This window comes from Macrotis lagotis, chromosome 1 (assembly GCF_037893015.1).
Source record: "Macrotis lagotis isolate mMagLag1 chromosome 1, bilby.v1.9.chrom.fasta, whole genome shotgun sequence".
In the NCBI taxonomy this organism is placed as follows: Eukaryota; Metazoa; Chordata; class Mammalia; order Peramelemorphia; family Peramelidae; genus Macrotis; species Macrotis lagotis.
In genome coordinates, this window is record NC_133658.1 from 299,936,156 (window position 1) to 299,959,133 (window position 22,978).

General features: G+C 35.4%; 1 long non-coding RNA gene across 5 annotated transcripts in view; it reads left to right on the forward strand.

Annotated features, from left to right (window-relative positions):
* LOC141505445 (uncharacterized) overlaps nt 1-22,978 on the forward strand; it is a 182,695-nt gene that overhangs the window by 77,650 nt on the left and 82,067 nt on the right. The window lies entirely within an intron of this gene.

Genomic DNA, 22,978 nt, shown 5'->3' on the forward strand with positions numbered 1-22,978 from the left:
TGAGTTCATGAAGAATTGGACAGGACTGAAAGCACTGAACAATCAACACCAACAATCAATAGATTTAGATCTGTAAGGGATTTGGTGGTCATCTAATCTAATAACTTCTTTTTATAGACGAGGAAACTTAGATCCATTAGGTATTATGGATAAAATGTTCTAAGGAGAGTTTTTGGAGTGTGGCTTTTTTTCCCTATAGGAATGAGGATCCATAGAATGTTTCTGGGCAAAGTAATGGTAGATGACAGATGTTTGGCCTAGACCTCTAGGAATTTGGAATTCAAATATATGGGAAAGTGGGATTCAATTTATGAAAATTGAATTTAAATGAAAGTGTAGAAAGCCATGTCTTTGATATAATAGAATTTCAGATTTAGATTTGGAAGGACCTCAGGAGTTATTGAATTCAATGCCTTTCTTTTATAGATAGGGAACCAAGGCAGAGGATAAATGATTTAACCCAGGGACATGTGATTAATAATAAGCATCTGAGGAGAGAGAGTTCAACTCAAATCTTCTTAAATGTGCCTTTCAATGCCTTTTCTATTGTCCTGGCAAGGTTCACTTAAATTGCCCACTATAGAATGTCAGTGAGATATAAAAGGCTCCATATTTGGAGATATGTTTTCATAGAGGGAAGAGAAAAAGGACATACATTCATAAAAAGATCTCATCTATAAAATGAGGAGGGGTGGACTAGGTGACTTTGAGGACCTTCTTCCATCTCTATGCCTAGGATTCCAGAATCCAGATCATTAAAAAAGGAAGTTGATTGGTATAGTTGTAAGAGTTATAAACTGGGAGTCAGGAAACCACCTAGATCTAGCTTCAGTTCTGCTACTAAAATGCTGTATAACCTTGAATAGTTCTCCAAATCAGTTAGTCAACAAAATTTATTAAACATTTAATATGTGCTAGGCACTATGCTGAGAGTTGAGAACACAAAGAAGAGCAAAAATATAGTCCCTACCCTAAAGAAACTATAATTTTAAAGCAGGACAACAAATATAAATAAGATGTATAAATGGTAGGTAACCTCTCTTAATGAGAAGGCACTAGCAATAGTAAAGCATGGGACAAGGATTCTTATAGAAGGTTGGATTGAAGCCAAGTCTTGAAGTAAGCTGGAAAAACCAAGATACAGAGGTCAAGAGAGAGAATATTTCAAGCATTGGGGATAACCAGTGAAAAGGTGTGGTGTAACATAGAATGTCTGATGAGAGCAGTACATGTAGGGTTGTGTCACTTGATTTTTAGAATACATAGAGGGAAATGTAAGAGGCCTGGAGAGGGAGGAGGGACTAGGTTGCTAAGGACTGCAAAATAGAGGATTTCCTATTTGATCTTGGAAGGTAATAGAGAGTCACTGGGATATTTTAAGCAAGGTATTGACATGGTCAGATCTGTACTTTAGAAAAATATTTTTGTAGACTAGCGGAGAATGGTTTGAAGCCAAATGTAAAGTGATGAGGGCTTGCACCAAGGTGGGATCTATGTAAGTGCAGAGAAGGGGACATATGCACAATTTGATGGCAATTAGAAATAAGACTTGCAAATGATTATCTATCTATCTATCTATCATCTAACTATGTATGTTGACTGCAAGTGAGGATTGAGGATAATATCAAGGTTTCAAGCTTGAGTAACTGAGAAGATGGTGGCTCACTTAAGAGGGATACAAGAATTTTGGAAATTGGGAAGGTTTTAGATAAAAGAGAATGACTTGTTTTAGAAATGCTGAGTTTGAAATTCCCAAGGACATCAAGATGAAGATGTACACATAAGACTTGAGAGCTAGAGAGAGATTAGGGCTGGATGAATCAATCTGGGAATCATTTGTATAGACATGTACTTGAACTCATGGAAACGGATGAGATTTCTAAGAAGGATAATCTAGAGGATCTAGGACATAACCTTGAGTAATAACCACAAATAGTGGTCATGATGAAGATGAAGAACTAGCATGGAAAACTGAACAGAAATAGACTGGAGAAGAATTGGGAAAGAATAGTGTCATGAAAATTCAGAGAAGAGAAAATTTCCAGGAGAAGAGGGTAATGATGATTTCAAAAGTTGCAGAGAAGTCAAGGGGTATAAGAATTTTATGAACTTTTTGGGCAAAATTCCATATACCTCTCCAAAATGATTGGGTCATCTTATAATTCCACTAATAATGGATTAGTGTCCTAATTTATTCACATCCTCTCCCACACTTGTCACTTCCCCCTTCTATCATTTTAATTAATCTGGTAGTTGTAAAATGATACCTCAAGATTGTTTTAACCTGCATTTCTCTAATCAATAATAATTTAGAATATTTTATGGGCTATAAATTGAGATTGTTTTGATTTACTCACTGGAAATCGTTGGCCCATTTATAAATCGGAGACTGACTTGTAGGTTTTATAAAATTTTTAATTTATTTTAGATATGAGACCTTTATTGGATAAACTATCTATAACTCCCCCCCCCATTTTCTGCTTTCCTTCTAATCTTGACTCTATTTCTTTTATTTGTATAAAACCTATTAATTTAACATAATACCTTTTGACTCAGCAGTACCACTACTTGGGCTATTTCCAAAGATATTTAGGGAAAAAGGAAAAGAACTTTAAAATCTAAAGAATCTAGAAATGTTTATAGTAGCCCTCTTGGTGTTAAAAAAGAACTAGAAATTGCAAGAATATCCATCATTGAGAAATGGCTGAACAAGTTGTGGTATATGATTGTGATGAAATACTATTGTGCTATAAGAAATGATGAGCTCAATGATTTTAGAAAAATATGGAAAGACTTGCATGAAATAATGAAAAGCAGAATCAAGAGAACACTGTATATATATATATATATATGTACGTATATATATATATATATATATATATATATATATATAGTAGCAACAACATGATTTTGAGAATGACTTCAAATGGATAAGTTATTTTAAATACAAAGAACCTATGAAGAAAGATGCTATCTATATCCAGAGAAGGAACTGATAAATAGAGGTATGTATACAATAATTTTACATCTCTTTTTGTGTGTGTTTGTATGATGTGTTTACATATATGGTCTATATATAGTGTAATTACATGGTATTCATGTGGTATTTATATGGTATGAATATATCTTATTCATAAACACATATCATATTTATAGACACGTATATTTTTGTCATCTCTGGAGCAGGGGTAGAAAGGGAAGAAACAAAATAACTTAACATGACAATTTTGTTGTATATTAGAAAAAAATAGTTGTGCATAATATGTTTGCAGTTTTATGTGCAATCATCTTCTTTATGTACTATGGTGTGGAAATGTTTTTTTATGCCATAAACTAAAATTTAAAAAAGTTACAGAGAGGTGAAGAAAGAGAATAGGTCATTAAATCTGGTATTCAAGATCATTGGGAACTTTGGAGGGTTAACTCACCAAATTTGTTAAGTATCCTCTATGTTCAAGGTACATAAAAGCAACCTCGTTCCAGAGTCAGGAAGACTTGAGTTTAGGATCCTCAAATATATGCTATGAGATCCTGACCAGATCCCAGCCTCTTAATTCCAGAGACCTCTCTCAAACTGTAAATTGTTAACAAAGATACTGAGAAAAGGAATTATTCTACAGGAATTTCTGGGGGGGGGGGTGTACAAGGGATATTACCAGGAACTGGGGAGATGCAGTAGTTCCTATCCTCAAATTGTTTGATTTTTAAATACTTGTGACTAAAGGGAAAATGAGGCAAGTTCTAAAGAGAATTCCAAGTAAAGTACCATGAGAAATTTGAAGACTTAGAGGTCAAACTTTGTTTGTGGGAAAGAGGGTTTCATCAAAGGAAGACCTGAATTAGGATCTGAAGGATGGAAGGTACATCAACAGGTGAATCTGCGTAAGTCACTTTTCTTCTCTGGGACTCAGTTTCCTCCTCAGTAAAAAATGTATTGGGCTATATAATTTCTGGGGTCTTTTCCAGCTCTGATGATATTGTGAGTGGGCAGGCCTGAAAAGGCAGCATGAAGTGGAAACTGGAGCAGATGAGGGGAGTGACAGTCAGCAAAGAGCATGTCAACACCTCAGCTATGCACGTTCATCAGCTTCTGTCCTGCCTTGATGAAGAATTCTGTTAACATTTAGTCAGCCTTCTATTTAGAACGACTGTATCACAACTTGTATTTTCACTTGGAGCTGGCATTCTAGTCTTCAGATGGGAATCATTCTGAAATCCCTATTCTGAAGGTTCCTATCATGAATAAACCCAGTGGCTCCCCTGGGATGTGAAAAGTTAGACAAAGTCATTTCAGTTTGGAGGAAAGGTCAGGGGTAGGTAGGTAGTGGCATCTGAGGTCCTGGGTGAGAAGATATGTTGCTCATCCAAGCAGGGGACTGGAAGTCAAACTTGGTGCTTTTATAATTCTCAGAGGTCTCAGAAATAGATATAACATTTGCTCAGTGCCTGTTCTAGGGCACACATCTTTATAGAGAGGCAACATGTTATGGTGGAAAAGACACTGGTGCATAGACTGTGGTCTTGTGGACTTTGGGAAATCTGACTGGGTCTGATTTTCTTTCTATATCAAATTAAAAGGTATAATTAAATAGCTTCTGAGGCTCCTTTCATCATGACATTAAGAGCTCTGGCCTTGGAGAGAGGATGACCTGGGTTCAGCTTCTTCCTCAGATGCTTTCTAGTTATGTAATCCTAGGCAAGTCTCTAAATCTTTATGAATTTCAGTTTCCTTAACTGTAAAAATGAGAATAATAAATAACTATAAGACACCTGTTAGGGTAGTTATGAGGCTCAACTGTCATAATGTCCTTAAGTCATTTTACAAACTTTTAGGCACCATATAAATTTTATTTTATTATAATGGTAATTATTATTATTATTATTAAAGTTTTAACACTGTGTATAATAATGTGGAAGTTTTATTTACCACAATTCCCTGTTCCCCCAAAGACCTCACCATTACCACAAAAAGAAAGCAGTCAATGAGAAGAAATAAATGGGGATTAAATTCATAGATATTTGAAAATTTATACTGTGTTCCACGCATCCTTCTAAGTCCCAGATGAGATCTGGAGTTTAGATGACTGGCCCCTGTCCTTAGAAACTTTACAGTCTAGTGGAGGGTATGGCACAAAAAAATGGAGCACTGTGACACGCAATAGTTAGAGATGGAGATGGAAAACAAAGGGTGTATATGGGGGGGGGGGGAGACAGACAGATAGACAGGAGAGAGAGACAAGAGACAGACAGAGACAGAGACAGAGACAGACAGGGAGAGAGAGAGAGAGAGAGAGAGAGAGAGAGAGAGAGAGAGAGAGAGAGAGAGAGAGGGAGAGAGAGAGAGAAACAGAGAAACAGAGAAACAACAGAGAAACAGAGAAACAACAGAGAAATAGAGAAACAACAGAGAAACAACAGAGAAACAGAGAAACAGAGAAAACAGAGAAAACAGAGAAACAGAAACAGAGAAACAGAGACAGAGAAGAGAACAGGAGAGAGAAAGAGAGACAGAGAAGAGCAAGAGAGACTATGAGGAAATAATCCTTTCTCTTGTCCTGGGGGATGGCAGGCCTTCTCTTCAATTCAGGTAAGAAGGCTCCATTCAGAAGGAGTAGGTAAGGGCCAGTGTTGTAGAATTCATAATCAGAAGCCCAGGATTTAATTCAACAGAATTTCAGTGTAACTTTTTTTTTAAATTTATAGCATCTTTTGTTTTTTTTTCCCATCATCTTCTTTTCTGAACATGTCTCCTCCTCTTCATAGTGAACCATTCCTTGTAACAAAGAATTTAAAAAAAAGACAAAAGGTAGTTCAATAATACAAACACCTCACGTAAGTCTAAAAGTATATGCAGTTCCTTACCCATACGTGGGTATTTCCTTCAGCAAAGAGGGTGAAAGGTTCATTTTCTCCTTTCTTCTTAAAGGTCATGCTTGATCAATATAGCTAGATTATATTTAGGTTTTTCTTTTTTTGTTATTCTGCAATGTTTCCAGCAATTTACATTTTTCTTTTGGTTGTCTTTGTCAAGCTGATGGGTGTGAGATGAAATTTCAGAGTTTCTTTAATTTGCATTTCTCAAATTATTTTTAATTTGAAGCATTTTTTCATATGTTGTTGATAGTTTGGATTTCTTCCTTTGAAAACAAACTGTTCATATTCATTGACTATCTAATGGAGAGTGGCTCTAATATCTAGGCTATGAGACTTTTCCCAGAGCAGCATGCAACAAGATTTACTTTCTTAGTTAATTACTTACTTTCTTATTTTAATTGCATAATTTTACTTGGGCAAAATGTTTTTATTTAATGTAATCAAACTGTCCATTTTATCTTCTGTGATTTATTTGAATCTTTTACTGGTTTTGAAATCATCCCCTATCTAGAGTTCTGAAAGGTTATTTCTTCCTCTCTCTTCCAATTTGTTTGTGATGTGACTTTTTATGTCTAAAATATGTATCCATTTGACACTTATTTATTATATGATGTGAGATTTTCTACCAGATTGCTTTCCAGTTTTTTCAGTGGCACAGTGAGACCTTGCTCCATGAGTTGAGATCTTTGAGTTTTTTGAACATTACACTATTTGTTTCTGTTTTGTATCTAATTTGTGTCACTATGTTTTAACCCATACTAAACTGATGTTTGATGATAACAGTTTTATAGTATAGTTTGAGATCTGGTACTGCAAGGCTTCCTTCCTGTCCACTTTTGTCCCTCAATATTTTTTTAAATTCTTGATCGTGAATATCCCATAATGTATTTATCTGCTGTCCTCTCCCATTTAATGGATTCATATTAACAGGGCTCTTTGTAATTATGGATACTTCCTTCAACACTTTAAAGATCCATGATATCATTCACACAGGCACTTTCTTTATCAGTGTACATCACAACTCCTCCACATCTGAAGCAACTTAGTATAATGGGTAATTATACTGATCTGAAATCAAGAAAATTGGATCTGAATCCTGACTTTGATTTTTCACTAGATATGCAATTATATGGCAAGTTGTTTATTGTCTTGAACCTTAATTTCTTTATCTGTATATTGGGGAGTAGCACACATTCCCAATTTACAAGGTGGTGGTAAGAAAAGCCCTTTATAGTTGGATATATAAATATAAGGAAATAATTATTTCATGAACTGCTGTTGCCTAAAAATAATTTATCACCTGGTAGTCAACCTTTTGGGAGTGAGGGACTAAACTCCTGAATTTAACTGGATGATAGGGAGTCTATTATTGGGGCCTTACTTGAACTCTTTCCAGTTTGGAAAGTTTTGCCAGAATTCACATTCCATTGGAATATCCTTTGAGAGCCTAAGATTATATCCAAGCCAAAATAAGGCAATGGAGAAAGACTTGAGTTGAAAACTATCTCCCTGCTGAGTTTCAAAGCCTTGGGCTTCCACAATTGCTCAGGGTATAGTTTTCATGACTCTCCATTCATCTTATGGCATGAGGGAGAACTGTACTTTTTCTATACCTTCACAGGAGAAGAGAACATTAAATGGCCTCTACGGCCCAGGACATCTCTGACTGGTGACCTCCTGAGGATTTGGTGGGTCAGATATATAGGGTATTCTATATGCTTTTTTCAATTTCTTCCCTACTCTAGATGTCTCTTCCTTTAAGTCAACATTTAACACATTTCAAGAGAGTTTTCCCTTTCCCATTTCTGGACCCAGGTAGGATGCTTGGCAGAGTCTTTTCTAGCAATTTGGCACTAGGGGCAAGAAGCATGAAGCATGTCCTCACATCAACTGAATGAATGGATGAGTATGTGTATGTTAAAGAAAAAGAAAGACAAAAAGAGACAGAGGGAAGATTTGAGATACTGATGGGAAAGCTATCACCAGAGAAGAACGGGGTAAGGTGAGGAAGGGGAGCTATTTGGTTCTCAGACTTGTAGAGTATATGCCATTGATAATTTTCTGATTTAACTCATCATTCTTGATAACTAGCTTTTACCTTGCTAAAGAGATGAATTGTCAAAATGTAAATGTAAATAAGAAATTGCCTAATCTTCTAAAAATTATCTAAAATATTTTTGATTTCTAAATTTCAATACCTTCAAGCAAATACTCCATTGTCTTATTGAAGCTCCAGTTCTGCTGTTAGTTTGGTTTATGAAAGAAACTGAAAATGACTTTACTGCTACAATTAAGGAATAACAATGACCAGAGAAATCTCATATGAGTACTATATGTTTACTAGAACTTGGAATTGTGGGACTATTGCCCCTAGGTCCCAGTTAACAACAACATACAGTGACACATAGAAACATCAGTAGAGGAGGATTATCTAGGAAGCCTCACTTGGAATAATCAGGGCCTCAATTGTGTGAATTTATATTGAATCTTAAATAAATAAAAGGGTTCATGTCTCTTGGAACTGTAATACCAAGCACATACAATGTGGAAGTCAATGAGCTGAAAACTCATTATATAATGAGCTCCATGGCTTCTAGTTTATTGTAAAATACAAGCTCTTAATGAACTATTTAAATATTAACAAGAATTCAAAAACTGCTTTTCCAACTCATTAAAGCAAATTTATGGTGCAGTGAAATGGTATTAGAGCACATCCAAGAGAAAGGTGAGGAGGAAATATTCTAAGGGTTGAGACATTGGTCATTCAGGAATTTTAATAGAATTTTCTTTTCTTTTTTGAAAGTTTAAACTTAAACATATAATAAGAAAAGAAAAAAATTGCTATGTACACAGCAGAACATGAGAGAATTCAATATAAAGCAATAAATTTCCATTCTAATAAAACCTATATAATAAATACTAAAGATATCTATAATCATACACATAAATACACATAAACATTTATATGCACATGTATAACCTGTATATTTCCCCTTGTCTTCTGCTTCTTTGAAGGTGGATAATTATCTTTCTAAGTCCAAGTCTTTCTATTTCTTTCTTTTTTCTTTTTTAGCAAGGCAATAGGGTTAAGTGACTTGCCCAGAGCCATACAACTAGGTAATTATTAAGTGTCTGAGGTCAAATTTGAACTCAGGTCCTCCTGACTTCAATGCAGATGCTCTATCCACTGTGCCACATATCCGCGCCCTTTCTATTTATCTCTTAGCCCATTAGCTCATCATTTCTTACACCACAACAATATTCTCACTTTATAGTGACTAGTTATTTTAAGTAGTTGAAAACAATATTGGTTAATATGGCTGACATATAGTGTAGTTGCTCTATTTTTCTCTTTTCATTAAATCTGTTTTAGCTTTAACTTTATCTGAGATGATTCCTACCCCTGCTTTTTTTATATATAATAAATTCTACTTCTGATCTTTATTTTGTGTGTATCTCTCATTTTTATCACATTTCCTGAAAGCAACATATTGTTAAAAATCAAATTTTTAATCTTGCATCTATTTCTATTTCATATTCACATTCTAAGCCATAATTACTTGTTTTCCTTCTTTTCTTTCTCACCCTATTCCTATCCCTCCTCACTCCTCTATTTTCTTCTAACTGCTACTTTGTCCTCCTATTCCTTAACCTGCCCCCCCTCCAAAAATCCCTCCCTTATCCTCCCCCTCTTCCCTGAACCCTTGCCCTTTTGTTTCTGCCTGAATTTGAAAAAAAAAATTTACGCTCTTCCAAATATATATGCTATTCCATCTTTATCCCATTCCCATTAATTTACACCCCATTCTATGACACTCTCCTCTTATTCTATTCCCTACCCTCTAAGTCAGTACCATCATCCTTTGCCCTTTTATTTCTTTCTGAATTTAGAAGATCTTTATACCCTTCTAAATGTACAAACACACACAACACACACACACACACACACACACACACACACACACTTACTTTAATCCATTCCCTTTGAGAGTAGGGTTCCAGAACTACCAGACCCCCTCCCTCATCTAATTCCTCTATATCAGTTCTTCCTCTTGTATCTCATTTGTATGAGTCTTTTTATCTTTTCCTATACTATTTTGCTTTTTAGAATCATATCATACTTCGATCTATGCCAATCTTTCTTTCTAACTACCAAATACTAATGACAGTCTTAGCTAGTAAGTGTCTGATGTTGGATTTGACTCTCTATCCACTGTACCAGAAAGCTGAGTGGTACAGTGGATAGAGAGTGTCTATTGTCCCTAGGGTCCTGTGTCTATTGCCCAATTGACCTTCCCCTGGAGATTGAAAGAGAATAGATTCTTTTTTCCCCTTAATTCTATCTATTGTATGTAAACATTCTATATACTGCATATAAAATTCTCCTTCCAACCTTCATTAAAATTAATAGAGAATGAATTGATGATCTCCTTTTTCATAGCTCTTACATGCAATAAAACTTGGAGCCTTATATATAGAAGAAGGTACATTTTACTGAATGGTCCTGGGTGGTTTAGTTTTTATTCCTTGATTACCAAGTCTCTTGGTAAAGCTCTGTCTGGCAGTTAGGAATCATGGGTAACTAACCAGACATAGAAAAGCCTTTTAATTTTAACCCTCTATGTCAAATTGCCATTTGGGTGAGCAGAATTGGGTATCTACCATACTATGTGATTTGAAGGATGTGGCAAAAAAAAAGTTTCCTGATTCCCAGAGAAAAAAAGTTTCTTGATCCTCTGAAGTAGAGTGAAATGAGCATTAATCCTTGAAAATAGAGATGTAAGAACATATCCTTATTGTACACATGACTCATTCTCGTAATTAATCATCCCAGTTGTAGTGATCTCCTTCCCAAAGCTATCTGTACAAATGTATACAAATACATGCATGCATCAACTCTTTCAAAAAATGTAAGAGGGGAGGAACTCTTTTGCTTTTGTCTTTTTTATTATCTATACCTCCAATGTTACATGGAACAAAGGAGGTAATGAATATTGACTTGCTTGATGAAGCCCCCATCTGGGGGCTCTAGACAGCAAGTTGTAGATTAGCAAGTCCTTTATAACTTGTAGTCTTAGAGAGTTGCCTAGGATTAGAAGGGTTAAATGACTTATGATCATAGTATGTGTCAGAGGCAGGAGTTGATTGCGTTTTTTTTAAATTTATTTTTAAAATTTAAGGCAATGGGGTTAAGTGACTTGCCCAAGGTCACACAGCTAGGCAATTATTAAATGTCTAAGGCCAAATTTGAACTCAGGTCCTCCCGACTCCAGGGCTGTTGCTCTATCTACTGTGCCACCCACTTGCCCCTGGTTGCGTTTTTGATTCCACAGTCATCTTATCCACTATGCTATGCTGCCTTTTCCCCTCTAACTTTAAAGTGTTATCAAAATGTGAGCTATTGTTGTTATTGTAGTTGTTCCTGGAGAAAAGGCCAGTATTTTTATCTGTCTTGTTTGACTATGCATATTGGTTATAAAAGATGGTTTCTATTTAGAAGCCATGATGATGGTCAGTAAGTGGGTAGTGTTATGACAATTTTTATTTACTTTTTATTCAATTAAATTATATCATTCCTTCTAGAATATTTGGTTAACTGAAACCTGTTTCTTGTTAATATTTAGCTCATTTGGTTAAAACCTGACTCACTGAATGATGTAGTATTCAGGGATACTTTTTACATTCCTGTGATAAGAAACCAAGAGAAGATTAAGAAGAGACTATAACATTTACAAAACTTTTAAATTCAGTTAATTTGTGGAAGACTTTCCCTGACACTGAATCTTTAGTTATCTTTGTGACATGTAAATCCCTTTCCCAAATTGTGATTTTTTTAAAAGTGTAGTGTAATAGTTTTTTAAGTACAGGATTTTGCAAACTGAGTATTTAAATCTATAACTTAGTCTGTTTACAAACTTGTTTGTATCCTGGTCCTTTGTCAGGTAATACCTCTTTCTTGCCACTGCACTTCTAAGACTCTGAAGGAGAGAATGAGGCTGATGATTTTTTTATGCAGCTCTGCCTCACTTAAATCCAACTCATGTTTTCAGTCAAGTCATCACCCTCTTGATGTTATAGGTCCTCTTTGAGAACAAAGGATGAACAGCAAAGTTCATTAAGATTTGCCTTTCTTCTGGGGGGTGGGAATTTAATTTTGCTGTCCAAGAACTGTTGCTACAGAAATCTGCTCAATTTTCTCCTGATACCGAGGGTTTGATTCCCTGTCTTTCACACCTGCCATTCTTTTTCCACTTCCTTACTTTGCTCAGACCATTCCTCCTCCCTGCATTGTTTTTTTCCTACCCATGCACATTTTTCCTATCTTGACTATATAGCATTGTATGATGGAAAAAACACTGGTTTAAAAGTCCAGAGAAGACAACACACAAAAGGAAGCTGAAAGGAGAGGAAAGGTACTGAGAGGGCATGATAGAGTGCAGAAGCTAGAAAATAAAGAGAGTCTAGGAATCCTCTTAAGTGGAAGCTTTGGGAAGAGTTCTTTGCTCTATTCCCCAGGCCTTCAATTCAGAGGGGTGGAGGGTATTGAGGGTGCTGATGAGTATCATAGTTGATGCTATCTCTCAGGGATTATGAATTTCCTGATAATGAGGTACCTGGGGGCAGGTTGGTGTTCAGTCTAAAGGAACATAGCTAGGTGGGAAATGAAGAGGTGACTGATCTGGGAGCCCTCTAAACATAGGAGTCAGGGTAACAGCATTACTTTAATCAGAATTCTTCAGTCTTCTGAAATTGTTCATTTTTATGATGTAGTTATTGTATAATTTGTTCTCCTGCTTTTTCTGTTCACTTCATTTTGCATCAGTTCATATAAATATTCTCAGGTTTCTCTGAAACTAATCCCTTTTATCATTTCTTGCAGCATTATACTATTCTTGTAGCATTATACTATTCTGTTGCATTCATATATCATAATTTATTAAGCCATTTCCACACTGATGGATATCCCTTTGGTTTCCAGTAATTTATCATTATAAAGGGACCTGCTGTGATTACATTTGTCCTTATGAGTTCTTCTCCTCTTTCTCTATCCTACTTAGAGTATAAATGCAGTGGTGGTATCTCTGTATCAAAGGTTAAGGGCAGTTTAGTAACTTTGGAGTCATAACTCTAAATTGTTTTATAGAAGGATTGTACCAATTTACATCTCCACCAATAGTTTAGGTATAAATACATAACTTTTTAATATAGAGATGTCTCTTCTCCATTAAACCAGGGGTTAATTTTGTATAAGGGCAGGCTGAATGTGTTGTCATTAATGAAGAGTAATATCCTGGGGGTATAATTCTTATATCACACTGCTAGAACACACAAATGACTGGTCTACCTTCTTTTTTATTGTCTTTCACATGTTAGCCTTGTCTTCTCTACTAGATTGTGAATTCCTTGAGGACAAGAACTACTTTTCCTCCTCTTCCTATATCTTCCTTAGTATATCTCAAAGAGTTAGACACATTGAAGGTGCTCAATAATTAATTAGAACAATTCTTCACCTTTTTGTATGATTAAAAAGTAAATCAGTTTCATTAAAATACTCTTATGAGATTAAAAAAATAAAACAAGTTCATGTATCCAAGTTAATAATCCCTGACATAGGATTATAGGAATCAGGACTGGAAAAGACCTTAGAGATAATCAAGACATCCTCTTATTTTCAGGTGGATAGAGATCCAGAGAAGCACTGATTTGCCAATGATCATGCAGGAAGTAAATAGTAAATATGGTATTTCAAATTTGTTTTTCTGGATTCTGATATCACATTTAGTACTTTTTTTTTTTTGGACTGTGTCACTGATGATTTGAAAATGGTACATGTATCCTACTCCTTTCAAAGATCCATTTCTGATTAAATGTTTGTGGGTGGGAGAAGGAAACAATGATGAATTTGCTTTTCTGAAATGTCGGGATCTGGATCTAGTAACAATGAAATTTGGGGATTGGTGATGCTCATACTTGGTCTCATTAATTCCATATTCCTAATATCTTTATGCTATTTGCCAGGAATCCCCCTTCCAACAATGCCTAGTAACCATTATCACTAAACACACTAAACAGTGTCTCAGCTTTCCAGCTTTTCTCTCTTTTTCTGAATTTGTCAAAATTTACCTGGACTCTCCTCTTCTATTATTCTCTCAGGCCTTTCCTCTGCTGTTGAGTATTGGGAATAGGAATAAGCAATTATATAGCATCTCCTATGTGCAAGGCAATTTACAAATATCAACTAATTTCATCTTCACAACAACCTTGGGAAGTAGGTACTGGTCAAGATCTCCATTTTACAATTGATAATACTGAGGGAAACAGAGGTTAAGTTTCTTGTCTAGGGTCATAGATTTAGTAAGTGTTTGAGGTAAGATTTCAACTCATTTCACTGCCAGTTGCCTCTAGGAGCTGAGGCAGTTATCAGTACTAATGATTTAATGAATGTCCTTCCCAGGTAGCATTTGCATTGTAAGTAGGGCCTTCAATGTCTTTCCCAGGGATGATAGGTTGATAGAAAGGGTATTAGGGGAGATTCTGAGAGCAAATGAAGATATTTTGTGGGCAGGGACTCTTTGTTTTGACTTTGTTTAATGGGACCACATATATGCATGTGTGTGCATATACATGCACTCAAATGTATGTATATGTATATATGTGTATATAGATACATACATATATACACACAGGAAATCATTTCATCTAAGCATTTTTGTCTAAGGTTTATCAGCACAGACATTTGTAATTTAGTCTAGTGCACCTTTTAATTTCTCTTCTCTTTTCTTCTTTCTCTTCTTTTCTCTCTCTTCTCTTCTTTCTTCTTTCTCTTCTCTTCTCTTTAAGTAGTTTCTTCTCTGGTGGTAAGCGTAGTGAAGCCCCAAATAGGATCAAACATTGGGCATAGAAGTTGGACTACCATTGTTTCTAAGGGGACTACTTCAAATACTTTCATTAGCATAGTTTTAGCATAGAACAAAGAGTGAAATGTTGAGGAATCAATCTGATTCTCTTGCAAAGTCAGAGATGTAAAGCTCTATCTTAGCCAGTGACTAATCCTCCAAGAGAAGTAATTAATTGGTGGGCAGATGAATTCTTTATATCTTCATGCACCAGATCATGAAGGTCTATCTCAAGGACATAGGATTTTTTATTAGGAGTTCTCTTCATCTGTCCAAAGAACAGAGGAATGGATTATGCTAGGAGCTGTCCTTCGTGCTGGAGAGAATTTGGTTTCTCTGAAGTGATCTGGGTTGGGTACAGGATAAAAGGTGCTATTTTAGCCCTGAAAGTGTGTACAATTTGGGTGTTGTAAAGACGTTTTAGAAAAGTTCCTTAGTTAGACATGGGTTAGATAGTCTGTGAATTCCCTTTCAATTATAATTCTGGAATTGGGCAGAGGTGAGAATGAGCAATGGTGTGGTAATAGGAATTTGAATAACTATGTTGATGTTGATGATGATGGCGCAATACATAATCCAGCAATTATGAAAGTCTAATGAAATCCTATTGCACTGAAGACATCCTGACAGTGAAGCTAAGAGTCATAAGAATTGGGGTTCATTTAAGAAAAGATGGTGTTCCTTGTTCAAGAGCAAAGGATCAAGGGGCTTCTGTTTATGATTGCAAGATCCCCTGATTTTTTAAAATTCTGCTTGCTTGCAGAGGCCCCAGATGGAAAAGATGCTCTGTGTTCATCCAAATTCAACTGGAAAACATGGCAGCAATCCTAGAGTCATTGGATTTGAACTCCCCTGAGGACCATGATCATTGGTATAAAGCAAGAGGCCTTTGGTTTATGTAGAACTTATTTAGAGCAAATAGAAAGTATCCTCTGGGACTTTGAACTGTGTTCCCACTGAATCTGGGAAGTTGATTGCAAATGTGTTAAATAATTAAGAAACTGTGGCTGAGGTTGTAGTTGGTGTAGTTGGTGCAATGCTCCATGACGTGTGAGCCAGCAGCGGGAAAGTGGCTGATGCCATGAAAAAGGGAAAAATGCCAAGCCTAGTGAGGGTTGGGCTGCAGGGTGCGGTAAGGGAAGTGCTTTAGTATTTGGAAGAATGAGCCACAGAAAACTAGAAAGAAATGAAAGAGAAAAAAATCAACCCTAAACCCCATGTAGACATGGGGGAGATTTATCCAAACAAGCAGGCACTGTGAAATAGTAATTAAATAGTCGAAACAAGTGCTGGGATTTTCAGCCTCTAATTAGCACTTAACAACATCCACAATTCCCCTCCCCATCACCAAAGTTTGGCTTGTAGATCAAAACCCCCAAATTTGGCTCTCCCACCTCCAGACCTAAGCTACATAGCTAAGCTCCCTGACAAGCAAATTCTGGTACTTTCCATAGCTGACCCTAGGAGAAAAGCCATAGGAGATATTGGCATTTGGCCAGTGGGTTGCAAATGGCGTTTTTGTCAGTTTCCAAATGGAATATATAAAGAAGAAATAAGAAACACAGCTAACAATAAATCTTACTTTTTGATGATGCAGTTTTATCCCAGAAAATTCTAGAGGAATGTCCCCTCCAGCAGTCCATTCCACCCTCCACTTTCCCAATTAGGGATTACAGGTCAGCAATTTAGAGCTGAAGGGGGACTTAAAAGTCATTAAGTCCAACCCTCTTATTTTTAAAATGAGAACATTGTGAAGTTTTCCCCTGAAGAATATGAGGTGTTACAAGTTGCCCATAAGATTAAATTCTTCATTGCCTATAGCATAGAATCCAAACTCTATAGCTGGGAATTTAAAAGTGCCATCCTGCCCTAAAATGCATTTCTAATGTGATTCCATAGTTTGTAATCATGTATCCTGAACTCCAGTCTGGCTGTTTTATTCATTCTTCCCTTTTTTACATTTTCACCCTATAAGATGTACCTTGTTTATCTAGTCCTTTTAGTAATAATGGACATTTATATGGTACCTTTGACCTTTAGCTTTCCTGGCTGTCTTAGTTTGTATCTCACCTTCTGCAGGTCATCTTTCCTAATATCCCCTTTCATTCCCCCTCCTCCTCAATGCCCCACATTTTTGCTCTGAAATGACTTTCCAGTTATTCTGTGTATATCTTGTGAACCCATAGTTATTTACAAGTGTATATTTAATTACATAGAACATATTTATAAGTATATGTCTATCTATATTGATATCTATTTCTATTAAATTGCGAGGTCACTGAAGGCAGGAACTGTTCTTACTTTTCTTTCTATCCATAGTAAATACTAGTTAGAAGTCTGGCACTTAGAAAACTTAAAAATTGAAAAAAATTTTAATCTATTTTGTTAAAGATTTCTCAGTTGTGAACTGATCTAATCATTCTGGAGATCAATTTGAACTAGCCCCAAAAGTCAATCAAAGTGGACATGCCCTTTGATTCAGCAATACCACTACTAGGTTGGTATCCCAAAGAGAAAAAAAGAAAGGGATGGGGGAAAGATCTATTTGTACCAAAAATATTTATAGTAGCTCTTTTTGTGGTGGCAAAGACTTGAGAATTGAGTGGCTCTCCATCGATTGAGGAATGATTGAACAAGTTGTGGGATGTGAATATAATTGAATACTATTATGCTATAAGAAAAGATGAGCAAGTAGATTTCAGAAAAACTTGGAAAGTTTTTGCATCATGAGCTGATGCAAAGTGAATGAGCAGAATCTGGAGAACATTGTACACAGTCTTATACACATTGTATGAAGATCAACTATGAATGACTTAGCTCTTCTTTGTAGTACAATGAGCCGGGATAATTCCAAAGGACATATAATGAAAAATGCTATCCACAGTGAGAAAAAGAACTGGTGAATTTGAATGCAGATTGAAGCATATTATTTTAACTTTTAAACTTTTTTGTTTTTTTTCCTTTTGGTCTGTTTCTTCTTTCATAGCATTACTATGAAAATATGTTTTACCTGATTGCACGTGTTAATTGCTTGCCATGTTAAGAAGGGGAGAAGTGAAGGAGGGAAAGAGAAAATCTGGAACTGAAAATTTAAAAAAAGTTAAATATTGTCTACATGTAATTAAAAAATATAATTAAAATAAATATTTCCCAATTACATGTAAAAATTTTTAATATTCTATCTCTTTTTCTTTTAAAAATTTATTCTTCCAACTACATTTAAAGATATTTTCAATAATCAATTTTTGTAAGGTTTTGAATTCCGCATTTTCCTCCTTCCCTCCCTTTGTTCCCCTCTCCCCTAGACAGAGATCATGCAGGTTATACATATATAAACTATGTTAAATATATTTCTATATTAGTGATATGGTGAGATAAGCATCAGAATAAAAGGAAAAAAGTCTCACTCTTTTTTTAAAAATAAGATTATCAGGGTTAAGCAACTTCCCCAGGGTCACAAAACTACTAGGTGTCAAGTGTCTGAGGCTAGATTTGAACTCCAGTCTCAAGGGTTAGTATTCTACCCACTTATACCACTTATCTGCCCCAGTATTTACTTTTTTAAAAAAATATTTTCCAATTACATACAAAGTTAGTTTTCAACATTCAGCCCTTTGAAATCTTTTGAGTTTCATATTTTTCTACCACTTTCCCTTCCTTCCTCTTTCCCCATGGCAGTAAACAATCTCATAAAGGTTATACATATATAATTGTGTTTAATAGAGTCAAATTGTGAAAAAAGAATTAGAACTAAGGGGAAAAAACAAACCATGACAGGAAAGGAAAAACATAACAAGTTTTAAAAAGTGAACATAATAAGCTTTGCTTTGCATTCAGATTCCATAGTTTTTTCTCTGGGTATGGATAGCATTTTCTTTAACAGTTCACTCAGTACTGTTCTTGATCACTGAACTACTGAGAGGACCAAAATTCACTTTTAAAAAATTTTGAGTTCCAAATTTTGTTGCTACCTTACTCCAACCCCTTGAGAGGGCAGGCATTATATCAATCATACATATGAAATCATGCAAAAACAAATTTCCAGATTAACCATGTTGCAAAAGAAAACACATAAACCAGGAAAAATTTTTAAAAATTAAGAAAAGTATACTTCAATCTGCACTCAGAGTACTTAGAGAACTCAGTAAATGTTTGTTGACTAATATTGACTTTATGTTTCATAAAATGCTCTCATTTAACCCTCACAACAAGCCTGAAAGGTAGGCAGTGCAGGAATTATCATCTTTCTTTTATAAATGAGAAAAGGGAGACTCAAATTAATTAACAAATTTGGCCAAGATCACACATCTAATAAGTGTTGAAAAAAGAATGGAACCCAGGTCTTCTGACTCTAAATCCATGCCTTTGTCTGCTATAAGACAGCAATCTTAAAATAAGAAGTAATAGGAAACATTCGTGCTAATCCCTACCTGCATGAAATGTTTACTTTTCTCTGCTTATTCTCAGCTTTTTCATCCTAAAAGTCTAGCTTAAAACCCTCCATCTCCAAGAAGATAACTCAAATCACAGGTCCAATGTTCGCTCTTTTTTAAACCTTTACTACGCTATACCTTTAACACTCCTTATCAAGCATCTGTTGTTATATTGCTGCTTCTCAGTTATTTTATCAGTTAAGCTTCTTGAGGGTAGGAATCAAATCTTATTTTATTTCTAACACTCCTCAGTGCATAAAACATTTCTGTTTATGTGGCAGTTAAATAATTGCCGAATTAACTTAAATTGACTTAAATTGGGCCCCTTCAAAGAGGGACCCAAAGGGTACTTTTCCCTTATGATAGGTTAGAAGTATTAATAAGTCAACTAAATGGTTCAATGGATAAATCTTTGGGTATGGAGTCAGGAAGACTTGAGTTCAAATCCAAATTAGATACTAGTTTAGAACCTTGGAAAAGGTCACTTAAATCCTGGTTACCTTAGTTTCCTCATCTGTAGTATATGAATTATAATAGTTTTTATCTCCTAGGATTATAGTAAGAAAAAACATGAAATTTTTTTTTTTAGGTTTTTGCAAGGCAAATGGGGTTAAGTGGCTTGCTCAAGGCCACACAGCTAGATAATTATTAAGTGTCTGAGACTGGATTTGAACCCAGGTACTTCTGACTCCAAGGCCAGTGCTTTATCCACTATGTCACCTAGCCGCCCCTGAAATTATATTTTTAAAGTGCATTGAAAATCTCTCACTATAAAGCACTACTTTGGACTGAAAAAGGAGACTAAGACTATACCAATTCAATTTAGTGATTGATATTTTCACTTTGTAGTTGGCTATTTTCTTTTCTTTTTTTAAAATATAATTTTGTTTTCATATCACCAAATCTATCTCTCTTCCCCATTCCTTATAAAAAAGGAATTCTTTTTAAAAGAAGGAAAAAAAAGACAGTTCAGCAAAACTGATACCACACTCAATGTACCACATTCATGGTCTCCTACCTCTGCTAAAAAGGGAATGAGATTAATCTGCTTGTTCTGATCCATGCTGGGAAGATACAGTTCTAGATTTGAGCCCTTTGCAGATAGGGCCCAGGCCTGTATATGGAATAAATTTGAGGAAGGGTGGGGGAAGAACTGAGCTTCCAACTTGAGTTTTTTCAATAGTCAATTCAGATGCTGAGCTGGCCAGTTTGCAGAAGCTGCCTCCTTCCTTGTTCATTGGCTGGGCTGTTTCGATTTTGAAATCCCAAGCAGTCAGCCCTTTTAAATACCCTGGGATGGGAGAAACATCAGAGGGAGTTATTGACCCTATTATCGATTTAATCAGACAGTTTTGCATGAATTATATCCCATAAAAATCTGGGCTCCAAGCAATCCTCAAGAAGACAGACAGACAGTTCCTATGGGATATCTCTTCTTAAAGATATTTTTTTGAGTAATTCATTTTTAATTCCATAAATTTCAATTCAACAAATGTTTATTAGGTGTACGTAACACTAGGAGAGAAAATTTAGATAAGACATAGTTCCTGTCTTTATGTCAACATCTTCTAATAGAGATATGAGGCACAATTTAAAACATTTATTTGCAAGGCATCATGCTAGGCAATAGAGATACCAAGAGGGAAAAAAAAAAAAGCAAAATAATCCCTAATTCAAGAAACCTATATTCTACTTGGGTGGGGAGCGAGAAAGAGAGATGATACAATATATATTTAAATAAATATACTATGTACCATGCCTGGCTATATGAGGATTCTAGGAATATTTAACCTGGAAAAGAGATGGCTGCTTTTAAATTGCTGATGACTGTCAGAGAGAAGAGAATTTAGGCTTGATGTAAGGAAACAAAAACAAAAACAAAAATTTACTAACAATTAGATCTTTACAATGTGGAATGGGCTACTCATAAGATAGTGGATTTTCTTTTGCTAGACATTTTTTTTAAGGTTTTTGCAAGGCAAATGGGGTTAAGTGGCTTGTTTAAGGCCACACAGCTAGGTAATTAAGTGTCTGAGACCAGATTTGAACCCAGGTACTCCTGACTCCAGGGCCGATGCTTTATCCACTACGCCACCTAGCTGCCCCTGCTAGACATTTTCAAAGAAAGTTTGGAAGACCATTTGTCAAATAGGTTGAAGATTCTTTTCCAGGTATGGATTGAACATAGTGGCTCCTGATATTTTTTCCATTTAGGATTTAGGGTGCCAGATGATGTGGTAATATGGATGCTCAGTGTTGATTCATAGAATTCCCAGACCACAAACCTCACTGGTCTAGCCACTACTTGAGCAAGAATCCTCTCAATAATTCTCTGAGATAAGAGTTCAGAGGAGTTGAAATAACTAAGGACTGGAATGCTAAAAAAAAGGGTCATGGAAGTATTGGGATTTAAAATAGGCTTTGAAGGATGGGCAGAAATTGGATATATATAGGGAAGAGCAGGGTTTTTATGTAGGTCACAAGGAGGATAGAGAATGTAATGTGAAAAAGATTTGGGGAGAGGGAAGAAAAAAAAGAAAAATATGATAATTTCATAGATATTTAAAGTACATAACAGATTTGCAATTCCATGTGCAATTATTTTTTTATTATTCTATGTTATAGAAATGCTGGTTTAATAAAATAAATAAATAATAAAGATATGTTTCTATAAAAAATGCCAGCATCCCTCATTTTTCTGAGATTCTGAGTCTGATCCAAATTCTCAGGAAGCTAATCAAGAAATCATTAAGCATTTATTAAATGACTACTATGTTTCAGACAGTACTAATTAGTGGGATACAAAACCTAAAAGGAAACAGTTTCTCTGCCCTCAAAGCTCTTATATTCTATTGAGGCAGATATCATATAAGTATATATGTAGATGACACTTTACATGAAGGTGGGAGATGGAACTAATAGTTTGTGGGGGCTTTTGCTTATACTGATAGACATTTAACCTAGGACCACTTCTACACATTGTCACATTCACTAACTGATAATAAAATTCCATTTATTCAATTGGTGAATATGTCTACAAGAAGGAAAATAACCAGCAATGCCACTTATCTTTCCCTCCTCCCCTATTTCCTAAACTAGGATAAATTGTTTTGGGCTTGCATAGCCTCAGTGTGTGTCTCCACATATAAAATAAAAGAGTAGAAGACATTATCCAGATCTTCACTTTTCTTTGAAACAGATTATTTTGGACTGAATTATTCAGATAATTGCCTAAAGAGCTTGCTTCATTTTGCATTTAGATTTTAAAAAATCTTTCCTTTACAAAAAATCATTATTCATTCACCATTGATTATCCTCACTGTGATTCAGGAAGTAATAAATACAGGAAGCAACATGACTTTTATGTGGAGTCTTAGGCTGGAAGCCAGGGCAGTTGAGGATAGTAGAAAATATGCTGGTCTTGGAATCAAGGGAAAACTTAATCTGAATCTTGTCTCAGATGCTTATTAGTTGGAGAATGATGGGCAAATCATTTAATAACTCAGAACTTTGGTTTCCTTCTTTGTAAAGTGCGGGGGTAGTAATATTTATAGTATGGCTAAGGTCATTTAAGAATCAGTGAGATCCTTAAGTGAGGGTTTATGTATATAAAATGAGATAATTGATGCATATTATATATATAATTAGATAATGATATAAATGAATTGATATACAAAATCACCTTGCAAAAATTAAAGGAAGCAGCTTAGTAGAGAAAGAACATGACCTCTATTGTCAAAAGATAGGGTTTAGAATTCTACCACTGAGCATGTA